Source organism: Pinus tabuliformis, chromosome 7 (assembly GCF_031772625.1).
Source record: "Pinus tabuliformis cultivar Carrire ecotype Pingquan chromosome 7, CPIR1, whole genome shotgun sequence".
Lineage (NCBI taxonomy): Eukaryota > Viridiplantae > Streptophyta > Pinopsida > Pinales > Pinaceae > Pinus > Pinus tabuliformis.
The window spans coordinates 1,174,822,637-1,174,834,226 of record NC_142293.1 but is presented as its reverse complement, the minus strand read 5'-3'; positions in this window follow the sequence as shown (position 1 = coordinate 1,174,834,226).

Sequence of the window (11,590 nt, the reverse complement as noted above, 5' to 3'; positions counted from 1 at the left end):
CAAACATGGAGTATAATGCTCGCATGACTATGTCAAGACATAGTACCTCATCTAGTATTTCCTTCTTTAGTTCAGCTCAGGAAGAAATTGTCACCAAGTATCCTCCTTTCTTTTCCGTTTCTAGTTCCTTTGACATTTGCTCATTCTCAGCTATGAGGAAGTCAACACATTAGCTAGTGGTTTCAGCGTATAGTCTGGTTGCATCGGCCAAGGTAGGTAGATGTTTGTGCACATCATTCACGATCACTCATTCTTCAACTTGCACAAGGGATGTTTAATCCTTAAAATTTAACACTCCGCGAGACTGAACCATTTTATGTTTGGATTCACCAAACGAGATGTTGTTAATCTTTTCTCCCAGCCGGTCACTAAGGATCTCAGCGCCTTCTTGGTAATCCATGACTTTCTCATCATATGGATGCATTGAAGAGGGTGAGTTGACCTCTTTGTGGTGAGGCATGAGGTCAGTGTCTTGTTCTAACTCTTACTGCTCCATGTATATATCCAACTGGTGAAGTGACTTTTCTATCTGATGAGAAAAGTCTTGCCCTTGTGATGGTTCACCCTGTTCACCTGATGCCAGTTGTTTAGATTAATCAACTACTTGTATGGGCACTTCTTCATCTATTTTCACATGTTACAACCTCTGCTATATCTATTGTTGGTGCGCTTCCCTCTACTATTTGCGCAGCTCTGGTTCCTTTTGTAGTCTCAACTCACGCAACTCCTTCTCTGCTTCTTCCATTTTCTTCTTGTCCTTTTATCTTAGTGGGATTTGCTTGTCGGACTGCTGCCTCTTTGCCTCTATCATCATAGTTGCTTTCTCTACAAGTGGATCTTCTTGAAACTTGTAGCTGTTATCCTCCTCCATGCGATAGACAATCTTCCTCTTCCCTTTGTCGTGTACTGGTATGCTTGGCTCTGCTGTCACTGCTACTACTGCTGCTGCTATCCATGATGCTTCTTCACACTCCTTCGCTAACCACTCCACATCAAAGCCAACTGGTTCATTGGTTTTAGAGAAACTATAGCAATATCTCCACGGGTCCTCCTTAGCCCAATGAAATCCCCTGTAGATCTAGTTGAGCTAAACTCTCATGGAGTGATTCTTCAAAAGAAAATGTGGGTCATATAGATTGTAGCTTTGGAGGTCGAATGGGTACTTCTTCATTAGTTTTCTTTGACATCCATTTGCTTGATAGTTCAGATCTCATATGACACAATCTACAATGAAAGAGTGGGCCAAGGTGCCTTCTTCTTCTGATGTAGTCTAGCTACCAATCCTACCGAGCTGTGATATGCTACTTTCTGCATGACAAGTACATCCAAGGAAAACTTTTGTAGAACATTGTGATGAAAGTGTCAGATGGTGAGGCATACCAATCTAAAATGCCTATCAATGCCTCCATTGATTCCTTTGACATGTAGGGTGGATCTTGTTCGAATATCATCTTGTATACAGGGGCGAAGAAATGATCGGACAGTCGTGTGGTTACCCCTTTGAAGCTGGAATCAGACAACAACTTGAAATATGTGTTCACAGCAGCCTCCGCCGATGACCATGCCCACTCGAAGCCCAGGAATGCATGTCAGGCACAATTTTCATCTAGGATATAGGTGGACATGTAGAGATCTACATGCATAAATGCAGGTGACTTTCGAGCCTTTGTTACTTGCTCCTTTAGTCGATAAACTAGTATGTTGGACCAGTTGCATGGTTTTCCTTCTTTAGCCAATTGGTCTATTGCAACCAGCCAACTCTGTGGGGAGGTTTTCATGCTTGCTTGTCCATACAGTAGAAAATCAAATATGATCAAGTATAGGTATGCCTTCCTTAGTATATTTTTCTTGTATACCTAGTTGGGTTTCATCATGAAACAAGCTAACTCCTTTACCCAATCCTTCCAAATGTCTCTGGAGTTAACACTACTGTTGGGTAAGAAGAATGGAGTCTTCATGACAGTCACAGACTTTGACATCTCATACATCTCATCGTAATATTGTTCCGAGAAGGTTGGAAGCTTCATCCGATTGACACTGCTCAATGTCATCGTCTCGGGATCAGTGTGAGAGACGATCCGATGTATCACGTTTGCACATGGGAGTACGAGATATCTGCATGCAATCAAGTATAAGCCAGACATGTGAATGTTCACGTACACCTAATGGTCTTCGAGGTGTTCCCCAAAAGTGCCTACAAATGTTTCATTGACCTCCTGCCACCTCAATTTCATGTCTTTGTCTAGATATAGCTTTGTATCTTCATAGATCGGTAGACTAGAGGACACTTTCTGAATTGTCACTCCAACTGCATTTTCGTCAGTGTCTTGAGATCCTATTCTCTGGGAAGCCATTGAGATAGATGGACACCTGAAATTTCTGGAGACAAGAAACATGCATGGTAAGAAATTTGTTAACAAAAACAAAGCAAACTCCTAGGAATGACACAACCCATACCTGGGAAGCTCATGAGCAAGATTGCATAATTTCTTTTGGGAGGTTGGGTGTCTGGCTTCCAAAACTGGGCAAAAGGTAGTCTGGTCTATCTGGGAGGTAGGACTGGTTGTTGGATGTGCTCATTGTGCAATCTATCCTAGCTGCTAGCTGCTGGGATTGAACAATGTGCAATTCCAGTTGGGAAGGACTACAGGCCCAGGGACTAAATTGCACAATTTCGTGGGCCAACAATACTCACTATCCTCCAAAAATGCGCACAACAGTCCTAGAGGCTAGTGCTGGGAAAAAATTTGCATTTCTAGACAGGAAGGTAGAGGCTTCCTTCCCTACATTGCAGAATGCATTCTTAGTGAAGGCAAAGCCCGGGCTAAGGTTGGCCTGACTCGCCAGTGTGAAACTGAAAGAAAATATGATAGTGAATGCATAGCGACACTAAGTTAGAGCAGAAGTGATTAAGAGTGCATGAAAAACATGAATGAAAGATTCGTCGATTTGGTGAAGGTTCATGCAAAACAATTTCACTCATGTGACAATAGTGGGATAGCAATGAAAACTAAAATAGAGCTAGGAAAAGCTAGTATACATATAAATAATAGTAAGCGTTCAAGGAAATCAAGCAAACATTACTTACATAGGTGAATACACAAAAAGTGACAGAAATGTTGAAAAAGACAAATTGAGGCCACTTACCCATGAATGGTTTAGCCAGATGTGTCGAAGAGACCTGGATGTGTTGTGGCACGTGGGAGCTCCAATATTGATGTGAAAGAATGAGTTCTAATGTGTCAAATAAATAAGTTTGGGCTCATGACATGCATGCCACAAATTTAGGAAAAGGCGACGCTTGGAGGGAAACTTCTAAAACAATTTTTCCTGTAACCCCGGGCTACCAAAAATAGCTCCTTGAATCATGGGATGCCTTTTAAATGTTTCCTTTTGCTATTCCGGGAAGAGAAATTCATGCATGCGTGCAAGTCAAGATTCCTTGGTCCCAGGTGGAACTCGTCAATGAGACTACTTATGCATGCAACTGCTCAACTGCTTGAGAAAAAAACACATTTCTGGCTGGGAGTTGTGCTAATTTGCGAGGAGATTTTCACAATATTTCGGCAGAGCAGCTGACTGCCACCCATATTTGCACAAAATTTTGGCTGAGTAGCCCTGCTGGAGAAATTTACGCAATTTTTTCTAGGAGTGTTAGCTGGCAGAATTGTGCATTTCTAGAACCCAGGAGGCCTCCAGACAGAATTGCACAATTTCTAGAGGGAAGGTTTTTTTCCCTCTAGAAATGCGCCATTTTCTTTGGGAAGCTACTCAGCCTGCAACTGGACCATGTTCAGGTGAATAGCCTCTGAGGGGAATGCATCAAGCTGTGCTCAGCATGTTGCCTTTGTGCATGAGAAACACTGAAGCTTGTGTACTTGACGAAGCAAGACAAGGTGCTATGAAGGGTTGGTATGGAGGCTCCGAACCTGGCTAAGCTAAAATTTTTGAGGGTGGTTGTAGCTGCTACAACACATGGTAAGGACACTTGGTATTTAGAATACTATGTTGCTGAAACCATACGCCACTTTTCTTCACAAAGCTCATGTGAATACGTGATTCAACTTAACAAAACCTTCATATAGTTCTTGAACTTCCAATTTTATCATTCCTATGAAATGATTCCTTTGAACTGCCATGCATTCTGTCACATTTGTAAACACATCATGTTTATACCTTTAACAAGTAGATTTTCATCAAGAGATAACTTATGAACTAGGATTCCATTCATCAAATAGGATGTCATCAAGGACAACTCATCAGGTAGGTTTCCATCAAGGACAACATCTAATTCATAATGCTAACAATTTCGTAGTATCAAACTTATGATTCTGATTTGTAAACCTTTTACCCATCATTCTGGTATTATGCTCCATCATTTTCTCACCTCTAAACTAACCCATGGGTTCATCAATTTACCATAGACTTGTTCTATTACAAGTGATTTTCCATCAAGGACAACACATGCTTCATAATTCCAAGAATCGCCCCCTCTAGACATGATGGCAACCACTTTAGTTTTTGTTCACTGCAATTTGTCAATAAAATCAAGTGAGGCACCAAGATTTTCAAAACATCAACCTACTCTCCAAAAACCAGGCTACTTTCCTCCTTTGACATTAAGGGAAAAGTGTTGCCTATTTTTAAATGAATACTTTGCTATATGTATTGTTGAATATGAATACTAAACATTCCCCCTGAGCACATGCTGAATTCTCTGATCATGCTCCCCCTGAGCACATGATGAAATCTCTGGCAGATCAACAATAAAGTACATGACACTATGACTCATATAACTTGTCCTATCACCAAAGAATTTCATCAATCACCCAACCAAGTGGGGATGAATATATTTACCTCATTATTAAATCAACTTCCCAAAGATAGTAGGGTTTCAAAATTCATCATATATCCAAAAGGACTTGACCACAATAGATGGCTTAATTTTATAATGACTAAATCATAGGTCTTTACATGACGTTTAAATGAAATGATATAAATGACACTTATAACAAAAACCAAAGACATAAATAGGATGATGATAGTTATCAGTAACTATCATACACCATATATGATCTTCACTATAAGCATCTATCATCAACATTAAGAACAACAACTTGTATATGTGCATCGTCAATTCACAAGATAAGACAATGTATCACTAATATCATCAACATGTGACTAAGTATGTCGTATATAGATATCAACTCATCCTCTTGACCTTATCAGGATCAACTTGCTCCTTTTCCTTAGTAGAAAAAGCCTTATGTTCATAAAAAACATATCCTTCCATGAATCAACTAGGCATATGCCATATCTCCAACCAGTGATACAAAACCATTCACATCATATCATATATATGTGAGAGGACCATACTCATCATCCATTACCATAACATCATCATCAAATAATCGTATCAATCGACCCTCAATACATCAAACATGTATCACCACTAGGGATTTTTCTATCATCCCACATTTGACAAACATCAACCATGATAAACAATACAACCCTTTCAACATAAAGTAAGATAGGAAGAAGTATTCATCATTCCTTATCATTATCATTATGTGACTAAGTAAGACATGTCTCCAAATGGCCATTTCAGAAGAAAAAAACCCATTTGAGATGAAATCATACTGAACCTCGGATCCGAATTTTAGAGCTTTTCGCACGATATTTGTGGAGATATGATCTGAGGAAGTTGGTCTTTTTGCAGACTCTTGAATTACATTCCAAACAGGTGACCTAGGGAAAATCGTCATAACTTTCATCTGAGCATTGGATTGAAATTTCATGAGAAGGTATAGAAAGAGGATGGACTGTAGTTTCTTGTATATATTTTTTAGAGACAAAGGTCGAAACAGGGACACGTGGCACGTAGTACAAGTTTTCTCTACTAAACTAGTCTACAATTAGGTCATTTTGGGAGATTTGGAATAACTCTTCCTTAGAGAATCCAATTTGAATTAGACTGGTGGCATTGGAAGGAGGACACAAATGGCTACTGCAGGGCGCAATTTTAGAATTGCATGATCCGAAATTATAGAGACACATCAGAGGCAATATTGAGCTCCTACAAAGTGAAAAAAGGTGTGTAGATTTTTTTAAATTTTTGCTTAAGCTTGGTTTGAAAAATTATTTGGAAGGAATCAAAAGTGAATAGTAGAGAATTATTCTAAGTAACTGATTCCCTGAGGAAATAAAATGCAAACACCTAGTAAGCAACCTGAAAGCTCTAGCACAACTCATGAAGAAGAGGAAGAAATGCTACATGATATATAAAAATTACAAGACCAAGTGCAACAAATGTCACTCTCACAAAAGCTAACAGAAGCTAAGATAAATGGCATGGAATCTAAGATAAATGGTTTGATAGCTAAGATGAATGCTGTGGAAGCTAAGATAGATGATTTGAAGATATATTTGAAGACAGATTTGAAGACAAACATGGCAGGTTTGAAGAGAAATTTGACAAATTTTCTACAAGAAATACTTACTAATGGTGAAAGGGTAGTAAAGGAAACTCATGATGCAAACAAAAGAAAGGTTAATCATGATTTCATAGACTCTAATGTTCGATCAAAGACCCACTGTATTCCAAAAATTGATATGAGGAAGTTTGATGGCAAGGATCCCGCAACATGGATATTATAGATGGAGCAATTTTTCGATCTCAATAATGTGCAAAACACACAAAAGGTACTTATTGCAGCTTCATATTTGGAACTAAATCAGTTTATGTGGTATCAGTGGTTTTTCTCTCATAAACAAATTATCAATTGGGAAATTTTTACTGAAGAATTAACAACACATTATGAGGATATGAAAAGCAACACCTTTTTTAGCCAATTGATAAGTCTCAAACAAAAGGGTTCAATAATGGAGCACATTGAGGAGTTCCAAAAATTGAACATAAGGGTAAGAAATATTCTAGAGGAGCATAGGATTGATGTGTTCATAGGGACTTTAAAGGATAATATCCAACATGATGTTCACCTTTGGGAACCTGATTCACTAGAGAAGGCATTCACGTTAGCAAGAAAAATGGAAAGAAAAATTATGGCAACCAGGAAGCATAACATTCACAACTATAAAGATGGAAGTGTTGTTGCCCCTAGTCTTCCATAACCTATAAGGTTGACAGCACAACAATTGGAATAAAAAAGAGCAAAAGGGCTTTGTTACAGTTGTGATAGCAAATACACTAAAGGTCATAAGTGTGCTGAGAAGAAATTATTCTACATAGATTGTGAAGAGGAAGAAGAAAAGGAGCAAGAAAGGTCAAAAGAAGAGGATATACTCCAAGAAAAAACCCTAGATAAAGAAGAAATGAATCCGACCATATCTTGAAATGCATTGGCTGGAATTACCACTCCTCAAACCATCAAGATATAAGGACAAATCAAGAAGAAAAAGGCAATAGTGTTGATTGATTCTGGAAGTACCCACAATTTTATTCATTGTAAGGTAGAAAAAAGAATTGAATTACTTCCTATATCCAGCACCATAGTGTCAGGTGATGGTTTCAAATGGAGGAACAATAAATTGCTCTGGAAAGTGCCATAATATCAAGCTACCCATGGGAGAATATGTATTGACTAGCCCAATGCTTTCCATTCCAATGGGAGGTGCTGATGTTGTACTAGGAGTCCAATGGCTACAATCCTTGGGTACAATAGCTTTTAAATTTCAAGAACTTTTCGTGAAATTTTCTGCAGAAGGAAAGGAAGTTGAATTAAGGGGTATTGCAGGGAAATCAGGAAAGATAATCAGCTCGAACGATATGACAAAGTTTCTAAAAAGAAAGAAAGAGGTGTAATTTCACAATTATGTTCGCTAGATGTTTCCACATCGAAATCATCTATTTCTCCAGATCTCCAAAAAGTCTTGGAAAATCATTACAAGGTATTTGAGACTACCAAAGGTCTCCCACGTATTCGTGATCATGATCATGCTATTCATCTGACTCCAGGAAGTGTTCCTCCAAACATCAGGCCCTACAGATATCCCTATGCCCAAAAGAGTGAAATTGAACGTATGGTTGCATAAATGATAGAGGTTGGTATAATTAAACCTAGTCAAAGTTTTTTCTCTTCTCCAGTATTATTGGTGCACAAGAAGGATGGATCATGGCGCATGTGTCCAAATTATAGGGAGCTAAAAAAGCTCACTATTAAAGATAAGTTTCCTATTCCTGTCATTGATGAATTACCGGATGAATTGCATGGATCAATTTACTTCACCAAGTTGGATCTTTGTTCAGGATATAATCAAATTAGAATGAAGACTGAAGACATTATGAAAATAACATTTAGAACTCATGAGGGTCATTATGAATTTTTGGTCATGCCTTTTGGCCTTACCAACGCACCTTCTACATTTCAAGTTTTGATGAATTCCATTTTCAAACCCTTCCTTACAAAATTTGTGTTAGTATTTTTTAATGATATACTAATCTACAAAAAGTCTTGGAAGGATCATGTTGAACATGTTGACAGGGTGCTACAACTATTGGAGGAGAAACAATTATATGTAAGAAGATCCAAATGTTTCTTTGGAGTACAAGAGGTGGAATATCTGGGTCATATTATATCTCATAAAGGAGTTAAGGTAGACCCTAGAAAAATTAAAGCCATTAAGGAATGGAAAATCCCGACATCCATAAAGAATCTGCAAGGATTTCTCGGGTTGACATGGTATTATTGCAAGTTTGTTAAGAATTATTGGAGAATAGCAGCACCTCTAACAACATTATTGAAGAAAGATGCATTTTCATGGACTCCAAAAGCAACAAAAGCCTTCGAACATCTTAAAGAGTCAATGTGCCAAGCACCAGTCTTAGCTACACCGGACTTCACAAAAACCTTTATTGTGGAATGTGATGCGTCAGGAAATGGAATTAGTGTTGTTTTAATGCAAGATGAAAGACCCATTGCTTTTGAAAGTCGTCCAATCAAGGGAAAGTTTTTACACAAAGCTATTTATGAGAAGGAAATGTTGGCAATACTACATGCACTTAAGAAATGACGACCCTACCTAATGGGAAGACACTTCAAGGTAAAAACGGATCATGATAGCCTTAAATACTTTTTAGAACAAAGAATATCCTTTGAAGTTCAAAAAAAGTGGGTCACAAAGATGTTGGGTTATGACTTTGAAATCATCTACAGAAAAGGGAAGCAAAATGTGGTGGGAGATGCACTCTCAAGAAAGGATGAGGACGTGGAAGCATTGTTGTGCGCCATTTCTATTATCCAACCAGATTGGATAAATGAAGCAAGGGAGGAATGGAAGAATGATGAAGAAGTGTGGGCACTTATTCGAAAGATACAACAAGATTCAAGTACATCTAATACATTTAGCTGGAAAAATGATTTGTTATGGTACAAAGATCGCTTATACCTCTGTAAGAATTCCCAACTCAAACAAAAGATTCTTATGGAATTGCACACTTCTCCCTTAGGAGGGCACTCAGGATTTTTAAAAACTTACCATGGAGTTAAGAAGGAAATTTTTTGGGATGACCTTAAATCGGATATTCAAAAGTTTTTGGTAGAATGTTTGGTTTGCCAAAAAAATAAAGTCAAAACAATTAAAACCTGGGTCTATTACAACCTTTATCCATTCCAAGCCAACGTTGGGAGGAGGTTTCAATGGATTTTATCACAAGTTTACCCAAGTCTGATGGAAAGAGTGTCATCATGGTGGTAGTTGACAGACTTACCAAGTATGCACACTTTTGTGCATTATCACATCCATTTAAATCCAATACAGTTTCTACTACATTTACAATTCAAAAGCTACATGGAAACCAAAAGATTATTGTAAGTGACAAAGATCCCATTTTCACTGAAAATTTTTGGACATAATTATTTTCTTGTCTAGGTACTCAATTAGCTCATAGCTCATCTTATCATCCTCAATATGATGGGTAAACAAAGATAGTAAACAAATGTTTGGAAGGATATCTTTGTTGCTTTGTATCTGATAAATAGATACAATGGGTCAAATGGTTGCCTTTGGCTAAATGGTGGTATAACACTTTCTTCCATACAACAAAAAAAATGACCCCATTTATGGCACTTTATGGATACCAGCCACCATCCATCAAATCATATTTAAGAGAAAATTCTAAGGTTCAAGTAGTGGAACATCACATCGAGCATCAACAACAAGTCCTCCAACTCTAAAAGGACAACCTCGCGTTGGCACATAATAGAGTAAAACAATAGGCATAACAACATCGTAGCAAAAGAAGTTTTGATGTAGGTGATTGGGTATTCCTATGGCTACAACCATATAAACAAATGTCCCTCAAGCAAGCTAAGAAGGATAAGGAATCATCACTAAAGTATTATGGTCCATACAAGGTGTTGCAAAAGATTGGTACTATGGCATACAAATTAGAGTTTCCTGCCGCTTCTCGAGTGCACCCAGTTTTCCATGTTTCATGTTTAAACAAGGTTATAAGGGACAAGCTCCCAGTTCAAACAATATTTCCAGAACTTGACAAGGAAGGAAAAATTATATTGGAACCGGAAGCAGTCACAGAAAAAAGAACTCAACAGCTATGAAATCGATCAATTTCAGAGTATCTCATCAAGTGGAATAACTTATCGGCTGAAGATTCCACATAGGAGGATGAGAATTTTATACAGAAACATCCAGAACTACTCAAGCGTTGAGGACAACACTTTTTTGAAGAAGAGGGGTATGTTAGGTCCCTATAATACTAGTGATTACCCCATTACTATTGTAGTTGCGTCTGTTATTAATATTGTTGTGCCCCAATATTGTCCCCATATTGTTATTATTGTTAGGTCGGTTGGGTTATATTGTGACTCCTTAGACTCCTATACATAGAAAGGAGGTTTTGTCATTTGAATCATCAAAGAATCATTCATTTGTGTAATGTAAAGAAGGTTCCCACTCGAAGAGGCTGAATTCTAAGGCGTTGATCTATCTTTTCCATCTTTTTGTGAGTTGGTTTCATAACAATTCTCTTCATAATATTCGCGTATCGAAAGTTGAATACTGAAGTTTCACAGATTCAACTCCCCTAAGTCTGTTCTAGTTGTACCTTCTCCTAAAACTTTTGTTGAAACAACAGTTCCAAGAATACCATTACCATAATGCTTCTTTATGAAAGACTCCATTTTCCTCTTTTCTCTAGTCATGTGATGAGAGGATCCAATATCTATGTACCATTAATCTTCATCTTCGAATGACAAAAGAGCAAGACCACACCTTACCTGACCTTGTTTTTCTGGCTTATTGGTGGATCCATATTTTTCAGATTTTCTAATATCAATGTTATCAATTAGTTTAATACCATATTTTCTATGGCAATCCATAGACTTCTTCCTGCTTTCTTTTTGTACATGCCTGAACATGTTATAAGCATAACATATTATATTTTTCATATTACTTCTATAGAAATCAATGCCTTTATGGCCAAACATATTGCAAGAAAAACAACATCCCTTTAAGCACTTGGAATATGTTGATCTTCCTGTGACACTATTATTATCTTGAAACACTCTACTTCTACACCTAGCTGAAATATGTCCAAAATTACAACATATAG